The following is a 13,797-nucleotide window of genomic DNA, read 5'->3' as shown; positions in this document are numbered from 1 at the left end:
TATGTCCAAATTCACATACTATATCTGGGGAGATTCTGAAATGTGCATCCAATTTACACTTGGAGGATTTGTGATTTGTGCAGTAAATAGACACAACTACCTCTGGTAGATCATATGACAATATGACATGGGGTGGGCGATATGAACAAACTCTTACATCACAATATGAGTAATTTTAACTGTCAAGCTTACTGAAGTAAACAGTAACAACAAAGAAATGAATTGCAGTCAATAAACACAATCAAAAAGACACAACTGAAACAGAGCTATGAAAACCTTGAAGTATTAGAAATAGGAAATGCTACTTAAATTATATGTTATGTACAAAAAACACTGCACAGTCTTCACTTTGTAAATTAAAGTTACAAAAGTGATTCAGTCAAGAGCATTGAGTGATTTCACTTGTTTTTAAATTGCAGTGCTTAAAAATGCCCTGCCTTTATACAGTTGAGGTCAAAAGTTTGCACCCCCCCCCTCCCCTTTTAGAATCATTAAAAATGTTAATTATTTTACCAAAATAAGAGGGATCAAAAAATGCATGTTATTCTTTATTTAGTAAGAGGTTTACATATCGATGTTTACATATCGTCCACAAGAGAAAATAATAGTTAGATTTATAAAAATGAGCAAACTATGTTAACTGAATGATCACATGTTTTTTTTTTTTTGTTTTTTTGTTTTTTAGTGATAGCTGTTCAGCTACAGTTAAACTGCCCACTGTTCTTCAGAAAATCCTTCAGGTCCAAAAAAATTTTGTGTGTAATTTGACCCCTTTCCAACAATGACTGCATGATTTTGAGATCCATCTTTTCACACTGAGAACAACTGAAGGACTCATATGCAACTATTACAGAAGATTCAAACGCTCACTGATGCCCCAGAAGGAATCACAATGTGTTAAGAGATCAGGGTAAATATAACTTATTTTGTCTTCTGGGAAACATGTGAGTATCTTCTGTGGCCTCTAAAGGGAAGTACTGAAAAAATGAAACAATATGACATTTAGGCAAAATAAGAACACATCTACATTCTGTTCAAAAGTTTACACTCCCCGGTTTTTAGAAAGAAAGAAAAATCTGAAAACAAATAGACATATCCATAAATTCTTTTTTTTAAATTGTGTGCTGCTGTCATTCAGCAAGTGGTCTCCATCTGCTTTTACTGTATGAAAAGCATGAACATTCTTCAAAACATCTCATTTTGTGTTCCATGGAAAAAACTCAACAACAGGTTTGAAACAACATGCAATATTGGTGCAATCTAATGCAGTCATAGTCAGATTGAGGCAGTCCAGTTACTTATATGCGAAGCGCTTGAATTCAGTGAAGAGCACAAATGACTTGGTTTATAGCCAGATGAAACAGCGCTGACAAACAGGAGAAACACTGTGTGCAACGGTACAATCAGAAGCCTTTTTAATCTACAAATCGACATCATTTACCATAGATTTACTGTAGTAGCACAGTGGTGTTGTGTCAGAAATGTGGGTATATTTGTGTCAAATTTTATGTTATTAATGTAGACATGTATTCAATGTATTGAAGGAGGAGTAATGGAATATAATTACAGTACTTTTTGTAAGTAAGCTATAGCATATATGCATTTATACTAAATGTATTTAGACTGTTTTTCATACAAATACCTAGGAACCATATTACATTTTTACCATGGTATGGAGGTGCTATATTTGTTTTAACTGTTATTATCATATCAGGTTGCTACAATTTTTACAGATATTACTGATTTTGCATCCTAACTCAAGCTACTATCAAATGTGTATTTCTAAGAGACAAAAAAAAAGTTATTATTATTATTATTATTATTATTAATATTATCAGGTAACACAAACCTTTCTTGATTTGAAACAATATTACTCATTAAAACATGCAAAACTAAAAAATATATTTTTTTATATCAAGATATTTATCTTGTTAAGGAAAATGACTGGAAAAAGTGTGAAGAATTCAAAAAACATGTTTGTCATGTTCTGACCATAAAGATTATTTTAAAGCCACATTTAACCGTCTAGTTTTTACAACTTTCACACTGTAGCAAAAATATGCCTTTAAACTTGAAAGAAATAAAAATTTGACATTTGTCGTGATAATAATCGATATTGACTGATATGGAAAAAAAATAGCGTGATCATTTTTTGGCAATATCGCCCAGCCCTACATCTAAATGTAGCACATTTTGTGAGTTATAAGACAAAAATGCTTTACCTTGTACTTTATTCTAGACACATAAGAGGAGCTGTCTTCACACACCCGGAATCACACCAGGAAAGAGAATGAGAGAGAGCGAGTACCTGCTTATCATAACCAATACATATACATGCTTAATTTGAGTTTGTCCCTATCTTTCCTGCTGTGAATTGCCCTACATGAATCAGTGAGGCTAAACAGCAGCCATTCTTGTTCTCCAAACCCATGAAATTGAGCTGTGAGTATGTGTGTATGTGTGTGTGTGTGTGTGTTTTTCTTCATTAAATAAAGGATTAAACCAAGATGATTTTTACTGACTCTATGTGCAAATGCAGCCAGACTTAGGATACCATAAGCTGTGTGCATGTCTCGAAACAAAATATGTAGTTTACTATAACCACTGCTCACAAATATTTTAAATCAGCATGTAGGCAAAAACAGCAATGAAGGCAGATGAAATGAAAGAGTTATATTTTGTGTCTCTCTTCCAGGTGTTTGCTAAGTAGTCGAAAATGATACTGTGAACATTGTCAGGCATTTGCTTTTTACTCAGTCTGGCTTATGGGATGAACATACAAATCTATTTTCTCATACGTTGCAGCAGGCTTACACGCTCAATCCTATTATAACTGGAAAGAGTGAATTAACTTTCTGACATGCTGACATCACTGCATCTGTTCTGAATGCACCCTGAGCAGTCACACTTTGGACCATCATTATAAAGTCTGGTCCAGTGTGCAGATTATTTGGTGTGTTTACTATATTAAATACCATAAGACCAATGTGCAATGCTACCATCTACAGTTTAGTTTTTACATGCTGTTGAGGAGTATACTATATTATATTATATCCAACATAGATAATAATAAGAAATGTTATTTGAGCAGAAAATCAGCATATTAGAATGTTTTCTGAAGGATCATGTGACACTGAAAATTGGAGTAACGATGCTGAAAATTCAGCTTTGCATCACAGAAAGCCTTGGTTTGAACATGTTTGAAAAAATATTCCTCATAAGTGCCATTGTATTAGGTTTGTAGCTTGTAAACACCATTTTTATCAGATGTTTCCTGGCAAACTAATAAAAACTTGTGCACTCTAAAATGGCATAGTTAGGAGATCAGATTAGAGTTTGCCAAACTGAGAAATTGCTTGCCTTTTTGTATCAAATGGTCAGTAAAGAGTCTGTGGGCGGTGAGCTGGCTTGCTGTCTGAGGCTGATACTGTCCTCTGTAGTTCATTGCTGCCCTTTTATGGCCCAACTGACCTGGAATCAGGTGGCTTTTTGGCTATTAGGGGGCACAGAAAAGCCAGCTGGCCAGAGAACAGATGTAAGGACCTCACAAAGGGGTGAGCACCCCTGTTTCGTGATTGGACGCAGTGGAGCATGAAGACATGCTCTGAGGAGGACATTAAAGAGAGGAGGACAAACCTAGAGCTCCATTTATCACTTCATCAAATGAAAAACAGATCTCCTTATATCTTTAGTCTGAAAAGGCTGATATCTCTCAATCTTTCTTGTGCTATCTTCCTCTCTTTTACCTTCTTAAAGGGACAGTTCACCCAAAAATGAACTTTCTGACATTACTTACTTATTCTCATAATATCGTAATTTAGAATGTAATAATGTATTATTACTAATAACACTTTAATACCATTTCATATGTTGTTTATTTTATTTAACAGTTTTGTTTAATAATTTACAGAGACGTAATTGTGGGACATTATCTCGATGGAACTGGAAAAATTATTTTATTGTTATTTATTTATTTATTTATTTATTTATTATTTTAAGGTCTACATTTTTTTAAGTCTAACAGTGGTGGGTTCTAAATTTGCACAGTTGCTTTTTGTTTTATATTACTGTTCCCAGAAGAAAATTCAATTAACAGTTGTTTAAATAAAAAAAATAATAATAATAATTAACAAAGACTAAGATAATTAACAAAAAAGAAATGAGGAGCTCAGTTGCTAGCGTTCTCAATGCTGTCAAAATAAAATTTATTTGCTATATTTTTCCAAAACATTGGCCAAACAGTAAAACTTATTGGCTAATGCTGATATATCTGTCAACCTTTCTATATAATTAAAGTGGGAGGGGATGAGTGCAGCTCAAAAAAAGAAAATAAAAAAAAAAAGTACCATTTTAATGTCCCAGTTAACTTGTACATCTTCAGATGATAGCTTTACAGTAAATGAGGAAAAGAAAAATATGTTGTTATTCACTGTAGCTTTCAATCACTGCTGCTTTCAAACTTAATTTGCTTATGCAGTTATTCAAATATGGCGGCTTTACATGCATCATGTCTGACACCACATACAAACATATAATATTTAAATGGATGTGGATGCAAATGAGAATTGAAAGCCACAGTGGAGGATTTTTTTTGTGACTTACAATAAAATGTCTGTCTTAAAGCGCAAATTACTTTTGTGAGACTTTTATGCTGCTTTTTTGTAATTTCGTAGCTTGACATTCTCAGTCCCCTTTAGTCTTCTAGTTTTAGATAAAGCTAACTCAGGTTGTTTTTATCTGCACAGGACATAGTGAAGAAGAGGAGAGAGACGAAAGAGGAGAGAAACAGTGGATGAAGAGTAGAGGCACTAACTGATGAAATGGGAAGAGACAGAGGATAGTTGGACTGGACGGGCCATCTGTCTACAGATGATAAGATGCCTCTATGGGGCTGCCACCACAGGCCATGAGACTGAACGCAGGCCTCTCTCTCGTTCTATCGAACACATGCACACTAATCCAGTAGCTTGTGACTTCCACTCGCCCTGTTCAGCGACTGTTCTCACCCATATCTCTGCTCACAATCCATAATTACGAAAAAGTTCATGCATACACTAGCGATGTAGAAAAATAACTCTTATCTATTTGAATGTATTTTAAAACGTAATTTATTCCTGTGATGCAAAGCTTGAATTTTCAGCAACATTACTCCAGCCTTTAATGTTAATCATTCTAATATGCCGATTTATTGCTCAAGAAACATTAGTGGTTATTAGCAGTGTTGAAAACATTGCCGTAATGATATTTATAATGTTACAAATTATTTCTATTTCAAATGAATGTTGTTCATTTGAACTTTCTGTTCATCAAAGAATTCTGGAGAAAAAAAATCCATAACAATATTTCAACAGACAATAATAAGAACCATTATTTCAAATTGAGAACCAACAGTACATTTAAATAATTAGAATGATTTCTGAATGATCATGTGACACAGCAGACTGATGTGATGCTGAAAATTCAGCTTTGACCACAGGAAAAAATTATATTCTAAAATCTATTAAAATAGCAAAAAAGCTAATTATTGTAATTGTAATTATATTTCACAATATTACTGCTTTTACTGTATTTTTTCTAGGGCTGCCACTAACGATATTTGTATATAAATTAATCTATCGACTAATTTATTGATTAATTGATTCATCTAAATGATTAATTTCCCACAGAAAAAATAAATAAATAAAAAATAATTTAGTTATTTAATTTATTTATTTTATGTAAATACACACTATTTCTGAAAAAAAAAAAAGAAAAAAGAAAAAAACAATACATTCATTTTTTAAAAATAAAATAAATTATTTGGAGCCGCTATTGATTATTAAAATGAAATCACTAAAATGGAATCCAAAAAAGTAATGGAATTGTGTAAAAATAAAACTGTAAAACTCAATTAATAATTAATAATAATGGATTATTAATAATGGAACCATTAAAATGGTATCCAGAAAATGAAAAGAAAACATAGAATTTGGTTTATGCTGGTCCTTGACCAGCAACATGACCAGCATAAACCAGCAAAGGACCATCATAAACCAGCAAAGGACCAGCTTAAACCAGCAAAGGACTATATATATATAACCAGCACCAAAACATACCTAACCAGCATCCCAGCATCAAAACATGCCTACCAGCATATGCTGTTTTTTTCACCAGGGATGACTTTTCAAACCCTTATGACTATCTTTATTTAACTGGAAATGCAAAACAGGAACATACAGACTCAGAATGACCCATTTACAAGACAAAGACACGCACAAAAAAAAACAATCCAACTTGAAAACAAAGAGTGGGAGGAAAAAAAACTCTTTTTGTTAGAGAAAATTATTGGCATGGGGGATCTTTGGCCGTTCTGATTGGTGGATTGTTTCAACCCTCTGTGCGTGCTCAGTAATTATCTTGTCTAACTGCCTCACAGTACCATGGTGACCCCAAACCCCACAATGCAGCGTCGCCATCACGACACCCGGCAGGAAAAGCACCTCCTATTGGCACAGACATGCGAACTGACTGGAATGGCACGGCAGGCTTTTGCCCTTTAAGTCTGCCCACATATTTTATAGCACGTTTTGTGTTCAGCAGTGCAATATTAATGAAGGTTATTTCTGAACTTACCTCTGTGAAATGGCCATTTGGATGGTAGCAAACTTAATGCAAAAGAAAAGCAAGCCTTTGGACAAAGAGATTCCATTAGAGTAAACCAATAGTGGAGCTTGAGATGTGTAGTTAAAAGCTCTCAAACAGCACAACAGAAATCATAGACTGCTTTCCTCTCTAGATAACAGGATTATCCTCTCTGTGCTCTCACAAACACTATATCTGTCTCTTTCAAATAAACAGAGACTGGCACACACACAAATACAGATTTGATACAACAAAAATACATAATGGTTTTGGACTAAGTGGATCTTTTCTGAGCGGTTTTCCCTCGACTGGGGCTCTGTTGTCAAGTGCCAAATGCCAGAAACAACCATACTTTTACACTTTGTGAGTGGTGCTTGTCTGCCAATCTGCCAGCATGAAGCTAAAGTGACATAGATGGTTACCAGGGTGTGGTTATAATAGTTGCTAAGTTCTTCCAGCATGTTGCTGTACTATAAATATTGATATCAGTGATGCACCATAATTTCAGCAACCAACAACCTCAGCCAAAACCAAAAATTTTTTTTTTTTTTTTTTTTTTTTTTTGCCAAAAATTTTGGGTTGCAGAAATGTCTAAAACTGCACATTTTAAACAAAGATTGACCGAAACAGCAATATTTATTTAGAGCTTTTCAGATGGTACATTTTGACTGGGTCAGATACTATTATGTGCACAAAACATGGATAAACTACTATTGGTAAACATGTCAACATGTGGACACTAGTGGGCTTTTAGGGGGTGCTGACACGACACCATTTTCAACAAAAAAGGGAAAACTGCTTTTTGGAAGACTGAAAATGCAAACGTTTGAAAAAGGGTTTTAACATTCAAATGTGAAATCATTCATTCTGTGTAAACTACAAAAATATGAACTTGTCATAACAGTGATGTCAAGCACATGCATTGTACATGTTCAGTCTACAGGTATGTGCACAGATGCATTGCGTTCTCTGCAAAGTAACATCGCAAACTACAAGCCTGGCATGCATAATACAGTGATTTTAGTCATAATCACAATGTGAACAGAAATAATTTTGACAGCATTGCTGTGTGTACCCAAAACCTTTCAAAAACGTGAAGGAAAAACATTTCTGTTTTGGTACAATAATGTAAATGTACCCTTAGACTATGCTGTTTCAATTTAATGCATGGACAAAAATTCACTAAGGGCCTGTCTTAATATCCACACTTGCAGTGTTTGCACCTGAGCAATTGTCTACTTATGAGTGCATAAAACTTTTCATCACATAGTGAGTGTTGTAAATATGCAGGTTTAGACTTTATTTACACATTTTGTACTTTGCACTTTAAAGGGGTCATCGGATGCAAAGTTCACTTTTACATGTTGTTTGAACATTAAAGTGTTGTCAGTGTATGTGCACATCTACCCTATAATGATAAAAATCCATGCAGTGGTTTTTAAGTAATCTGTAAAAATAATATCCTCTTTTTCAAATCGAGCCATTCTCAGATGCCTGTTGGTGTGGCATCATTGACACAAGCGTCTTACCTCAGACCCGCCCTAAATCCCGTTAAATGACAATTCAATTGTGGTGCTTCAAATTAAGTATTAAAAAACAGTTGCAAACATACTCATCTCTGTACCAATAAAATGCGTAACTCTACATTTTGCACAAATTTGCATATTGCACAGGTAAGTGACATCAGATCTCAATCAGATTACATTGGAGACATACTGGAATGAAGCTGTAAATGCAGTTTGGCTTAAAAAAAGACAATCATGCTTATGTTCAGTTTAAAGTGGGGCAATACTGGTCTCTAGATATGGATCAGTCTCTCGTTCAATACAAGTCTACACAAATTCAAACTAGACAAAAAGCACACTCCACTTTACAGTGGGGTCCCAGTGGTTAACATCAGTTAATGCAATAACTTACTTTAACTAACAATGAGCAATACATTTGTTAATTTATTTATTCATCCTAAAGTTAGTTAATAAAATACAACTGTTTAAAAAGAGTTCACCCAAAAATGAAAATTCTGTCATTAATTACTCACCCTCATGTCGTTCCAAACCCGTAAGACCTTTGTTCATATTTGGAACACAAATTAAGATATGCTTGCTCCTGCATAGACAGCGAAGCAACTACCATGCGTGATCATGGTACTTTTGTGAACCCGTGTCAAGGACTGACACGATAGAAAAGAAGTTGTTGAATAAAGCGATTATTTTTGTGATCTTTGCATATAAAAAGTAGCTTCATAACATTACGGTCAAACCACTGAGGTCACAGACTATTTTAACGATGACCTTACTACCTTTCTGAGTCTTGAACATGTCAGTTTTATTGCCGTCTATGCAGGGTCAGAAAGCTCTTGGATTTCATCAAAAATATCTTAATTTGTGTTCTGATGACGAATGAAGGTCTGACAGGTTTGGAGGGTCTGATCAGGGTGAGTAATTAATGACAGAATTTTCATTTTTGGGTGAACTATCTCTTTAACAAATCAAACCTTTATTCTAAAGCATTACGGATATTCTGCATTTACACTCCCTTCCTCCTCATTTTACAGGACGGTTGCAATAGTGAGACACTGGAGATTATGAACAGCGTCCAGCAGGTGTTTCTGCATTTCTCTGGATGTTATAAATTGGAGTGATGACAGCAGAGAACAGCACATGTTCTCCTGGAATACACTGTATCTGTCATCCATCTCGCAATACTTCCAGCACAAAGAAATGTAATAATCTTTACCTTTATAAACCCACAGTAACAACTGGACCCCAAAAATTAGATTTTCTCCTTTTCCGTCTTCTCTTTCTTCTTTCCCCATTTCTTTTTGACCTTTATTTTGCTCTCAATTACATCCAGATTTTTCGCTATGTTGCACTTTCCTTTGTTCAATCTCTCATTCTTTCACTGAGCATCATCTGAACTCAACCTTCTCATCTCTCTCTCTCACACACAGCAGGGAAAAATGCATTGCTAGGAGGTCACTGCTGCTCATGAGATGGCAAAAATTGAGTTTTAAGTTACATTCATTTTCTTTGTTTGTTCTAAATTTGCAAATACAATGATTGTTGACCTGCAATAACAATACAGAGCATTTATAGTTAGCTAACTTCTCTCATTGTTTCGTGTTTTACTCGAGAAATGCACCAGATTATGGAAGTAAACAGCATTTTCACATTGACTGTCTAGCAGAAGCAACTTAGATACTGAAGAGATCTGAATTTGTTTTTAATTCATGAGACTAAAGTTTATCTCATCACAACAAGTGATATTAATAGAATATATTAGTACAGAATACAATGTGGATGTGAATGTAATATTCCTTCCTCCTGATATCAGTTTAAGCAGGTTTGAGTGAAAGCATAAATCAACAATAAGTATTTGCTCTGTTGCCACTTGCCAGATGAGTCGGTTAGGTCAGTCTAAAGCTACAAAGCCCTGGAGTTACCGTTTGCACTGAGACATGTTCTTAGATTACAGCAGAAAGGGCACATCAAAATAAAGAAAACACATCCAAGACGAGTCACACTGCCACTATGCTCTGCCAATCTGACATCACAAACTGTTGATACTGCTGTCAGTATGTCAGCTCATGACATATATATAAAATACATCTGGGAGAAAAAAAAACACCGATCAGTTTCAGGCAGCCCTTCTTGGTTCAATCTTTTTTACGTTGCAATTTGAACACTTTACTCACTCTCTCATTCTCCTTGTGGCAGCTGGCCATATTATGGATTATGAAAGGTTCATGTTTTGGTTTTGGGAGTCCCCAACAACTGGTTGACATGCATGCCAGGTTAAAATTCCTCCTTTGCATGAAGCTAATCTGCGGTAATTGGTCTGATGACCCAGTCTGTTGTGATTGGTCTACTGTGTGCATCGCATTTCAGAAACGGAACTCCCATCACCATTACTTTGCCCGCAGCTTGGTGGTAAACACCCAAACAGCCATGATACATGCATTAGCCCAATGCAGAAACATATTTAGTAATAACAATAACAAACATCCACTTTTCACAAAGCATTTCTAAACAACTGTGAGCGAACAGATTAGTTTGTTAGCTCGGTTAGCTAGTGACCTACAAACTGCACTGAGCGAATACACACATCTATACATATTTTGCATGCTACAGAGTACATGAGAGCAACAATTTTTATAGGATTACTCCACTTTCAGAATAAAAATATCCGATAATTTACTCATGTCATCCAATATGTTCATGTCTCTCGCAAAGAAATTGATTTTTTTAAGGTAAAACATTCCAGAATTTAATTTGTTTTTTCAAATAGTGGACTTTAGTGGTGCTTAATGGATTGAAGGTTATAAATGCAGTTTCAATGCAGCTTCAAAGAGCTCTAAATGATCCCAGCAAAGGAATAAGGGTCTTATCTAGCGAAAAAATCAGTCATTTTCTTAAAAAAAAAAAAAAAAAATATATATATATATATATACACACTTTTTAACCACAAATGCTCTTCTTGTCTAGCTCAGCTCCACACTCTGGTTCAACACAGTTAGGGTATTTTGAAAAAACTCCCATCTCATTTTCTCCTCCAACTTTTTCAGCCTTTTTTATAAAAGGAGTTTGACCCTCCTTGCACGTTCAGTTTGTAAACACCGGGTCAGTACTTCTGCAGCGATGTAGGGCGATTTTAAAGTTCGAGGAGTCTGCACGTGCAGAATCTGCGTGCAACGAGTGGGTGGGCGATACACTAATGTTTCAAGTTGATGTCAGCTTTACACAGCTAAAGATTCATTTTAAAAATGACTCATTTACATGATTCGGAATTGACTCTTTCTTTTGAAAGACAATAACTTTATACACGGCGCACTTTTTGCAGAATTTTTTCATTCACTTAGAGCTGTGTTACACGCTGCACGAAAGATAATTTTCAAAAATCCATAATAGAGGCACTTTAAAGGGGTGATCGGATGCAAAGTTCACTTTTACATGTTGTTTGAACATACATGTGTGTTGGCAGTGTGTGTACACAAAAACCCTATAATGATAAAAATCCACCCAGTGTTTTTTATTTTAATCTGTACAAATAATTTACTTTTTCAAATCAAGCCATTCTTAGCATCTTGTCTGTGTGACGTCACACCGACAGATGCCGCTCCCACAACAGTTGATTGACACGGCTGTCTTACCTCACCCCTGATAAGCTGTAACAGTCCGATTGCCAATGTTTTGATTCCGAAACAAGGATGTAGACAAGAATGGCTCCTAAGCCTTTGAGGTGTTCTGCTGTTCAATGTAACGAACATAGTAGTCGTAACTACCTCCAAGATCTGAGCCGCTGAAGATGCAGTGGATGACTTTTGTTTGTGGAGGGAATGTGCCTCCCGATCTACATAAATGCGTCTATGTTCGTGCAAATCATTCATGATCCAGCTTCACTTACAGCAGAAGTGAGTATAAAGGTTTTTTTAATGAATCTTTGCAATCGCCTTTCCTAATAACGTGCTAGTTAGCAAGTTTCGTGGCTAAACGCAGCTAAAGTAAACAGGCTCGTGACTCCAAAAAAAGAAAAGAGGGGCGAGGCGAGCAGAGCTCATTAACATTTAAAGCAACATCGACCAGAAAAGGTTGATTTTTGCAAAGCTGATTTTGACAAGGTAAAAAAGGTGTTTTTTACACTACCATTAAGAAATTTTAACCAAAGCATGTTATACTTTTCATTAAGACCCTAAAGAATCATATCAACTTGTGGAAAATGGGAATCCGATGACCCTTTTAAGGTCATGAAATAGCATAATTTTTTCAAAAAGGCTTCAGTGTCATATGATCCTTCAAAAATCATTCTAATATGCAGATTTGCTGCTCAAGAAACATAATTACTATTAATGTTACAATTGTGTTGCTTAATATTTTTGTGGAAACAATGACACACTTTTCAGGATTGTTTGATGTAGAATGATGTAGATTGTTAGATGAAAAAATGTCAGCATTAATTTGGAGTAGAAATATTTTGTAACATTATTCATGTCTTTAATTTGTGTGAATGTGTATAGAAATACAGCGCTGGTCAAAGATCTACAATCCTTCTCAAAACAATGCAAAGCCTTTGTTCTGAAACCTGTTATATACCAAACACACATAATTGAATCATCATGGCATGTAAAGGCCTTATAGTCAATAACGTCACTCCAGAAATTCTGTTTGAGGGAATCCAGTATTCCAGAGCAATGCCAACACAATACTTCAATCACATTATATATACATACTGACTCACAAAACCCACACACACTTTTGCTTTCGCATTCACACATTTCTCTTTTGACAAACTGCCCCATAAAATTCTCACAATGAAACACAAAGACTGTAAATAAACTCACACACACACACCTAACAGCAGGAGCAGGTAATGAGCAGAACCAGACCGTCACTTACGTCAAACTGAACTGTCTTTTTCTCTTCAGCTCACCAGGATGAACGAGTGTATTTTTCTTCAAGTCCTCCAGGATCATTTGCTTTCGTCTTCTCCTTCTCTCTCCTTCTTCTTCACTCTCTCTGTCATTGTTTTTAAGCGGCGGTTGCGCTCCTACTGCACTGTGTTTGTGTGCATGTACAGCATATAGTGTGTTAACTACGTCTCACGGCAGTACTGTTGACATAATTAATGTCTTTTTTAATTGTTATGGAGGCAAATCATCAGTTTTCTTCTTGTTGCAGCATGTGTTGTGCTTCAGTTACGATACGGTTATGTGTGTGTGTGTAATGCAGATCTAATCCCTTTGAGGAGGTGAGAGAGCGGCTGCTTAGCAGCCGGGACTCTATAGGGAATAAAAGACAAATGTTTCAGCTCAACACACACACACACACAGTGTAAATGATGCTGACATATACTTCATCTTAACCCCATTCTATTATGCAACAAACATCAACTACATATTTAACCTCATCCTAAACACTCACCTTCCACACAGAAAAGAGCACTCACGCTCACACATACTTGTGTAAGTGGATTAGACTGTCAAAGTAGGACACAGTTTGAAGCTCTTAGCTACAAGCGTCCTTGACACTGCCATCATTATGAGCAGGCAACACAAGCCCAAGACCTCATACACGATCAATACGCTGGACAGTTCGCACACGCACGTCTTTACCGATTTAAACTCTCAGCGATGATTTCTGGTTTGTTAAAGTCTGACTGTGATTTGCAGAGGGTGTAAAA

The 13,797-nt window shown here is 35.6% G+C and overlaps 1 protein-coding gene across 2 annotated transcripts in view; it reads right to left on the bottom strand.

The window, feature by feature from the left end:
- The window catches only part of sphkap (SPHK1 interactor, AKAP domain containing), a 166,083-nt gene extending 152,527 nt beyond the window's left edge, over nt 1-13,556 (bottom strand). The window contains exons 1-2 of one of the 2 annotated variants that reach the window (XM_051134669.1): nt 13,539-13,556; nt 13,014-13,396 (exon numbers count right to left, since the gene is read on the bottom strand). The gene's annotated coding sequence lies outside the window, so the exon portion shown is untranslated. The remainder of the gene's footprint in view (nt 1-13,013; nt 13,397-13,538) is intronic. The other variant, XM_051134671.1, reaches the window with a different exon arrangement.
- Between the last annotated feature and the right edge of the window lie 241 nt (nt 13,557-13,797).

This window comes from Labeo rohita, chromosome 18, assembly GCF_022985175.1.
Source record: "Labeo rohita strain BAU-BD-2019 chromosome 18, IGBB_LRoh.1.0, whole genome shotgun sequence".
Lineage (NCBI taxonomy): Eukaryota > Metazoa > Chordata > Actinopteri > Cypriniformes > Cyprinidae > Labeo > Labeo rohita.
This window is presented reverse-complemented; position numbering and strand designations above follow the sequence as displayed.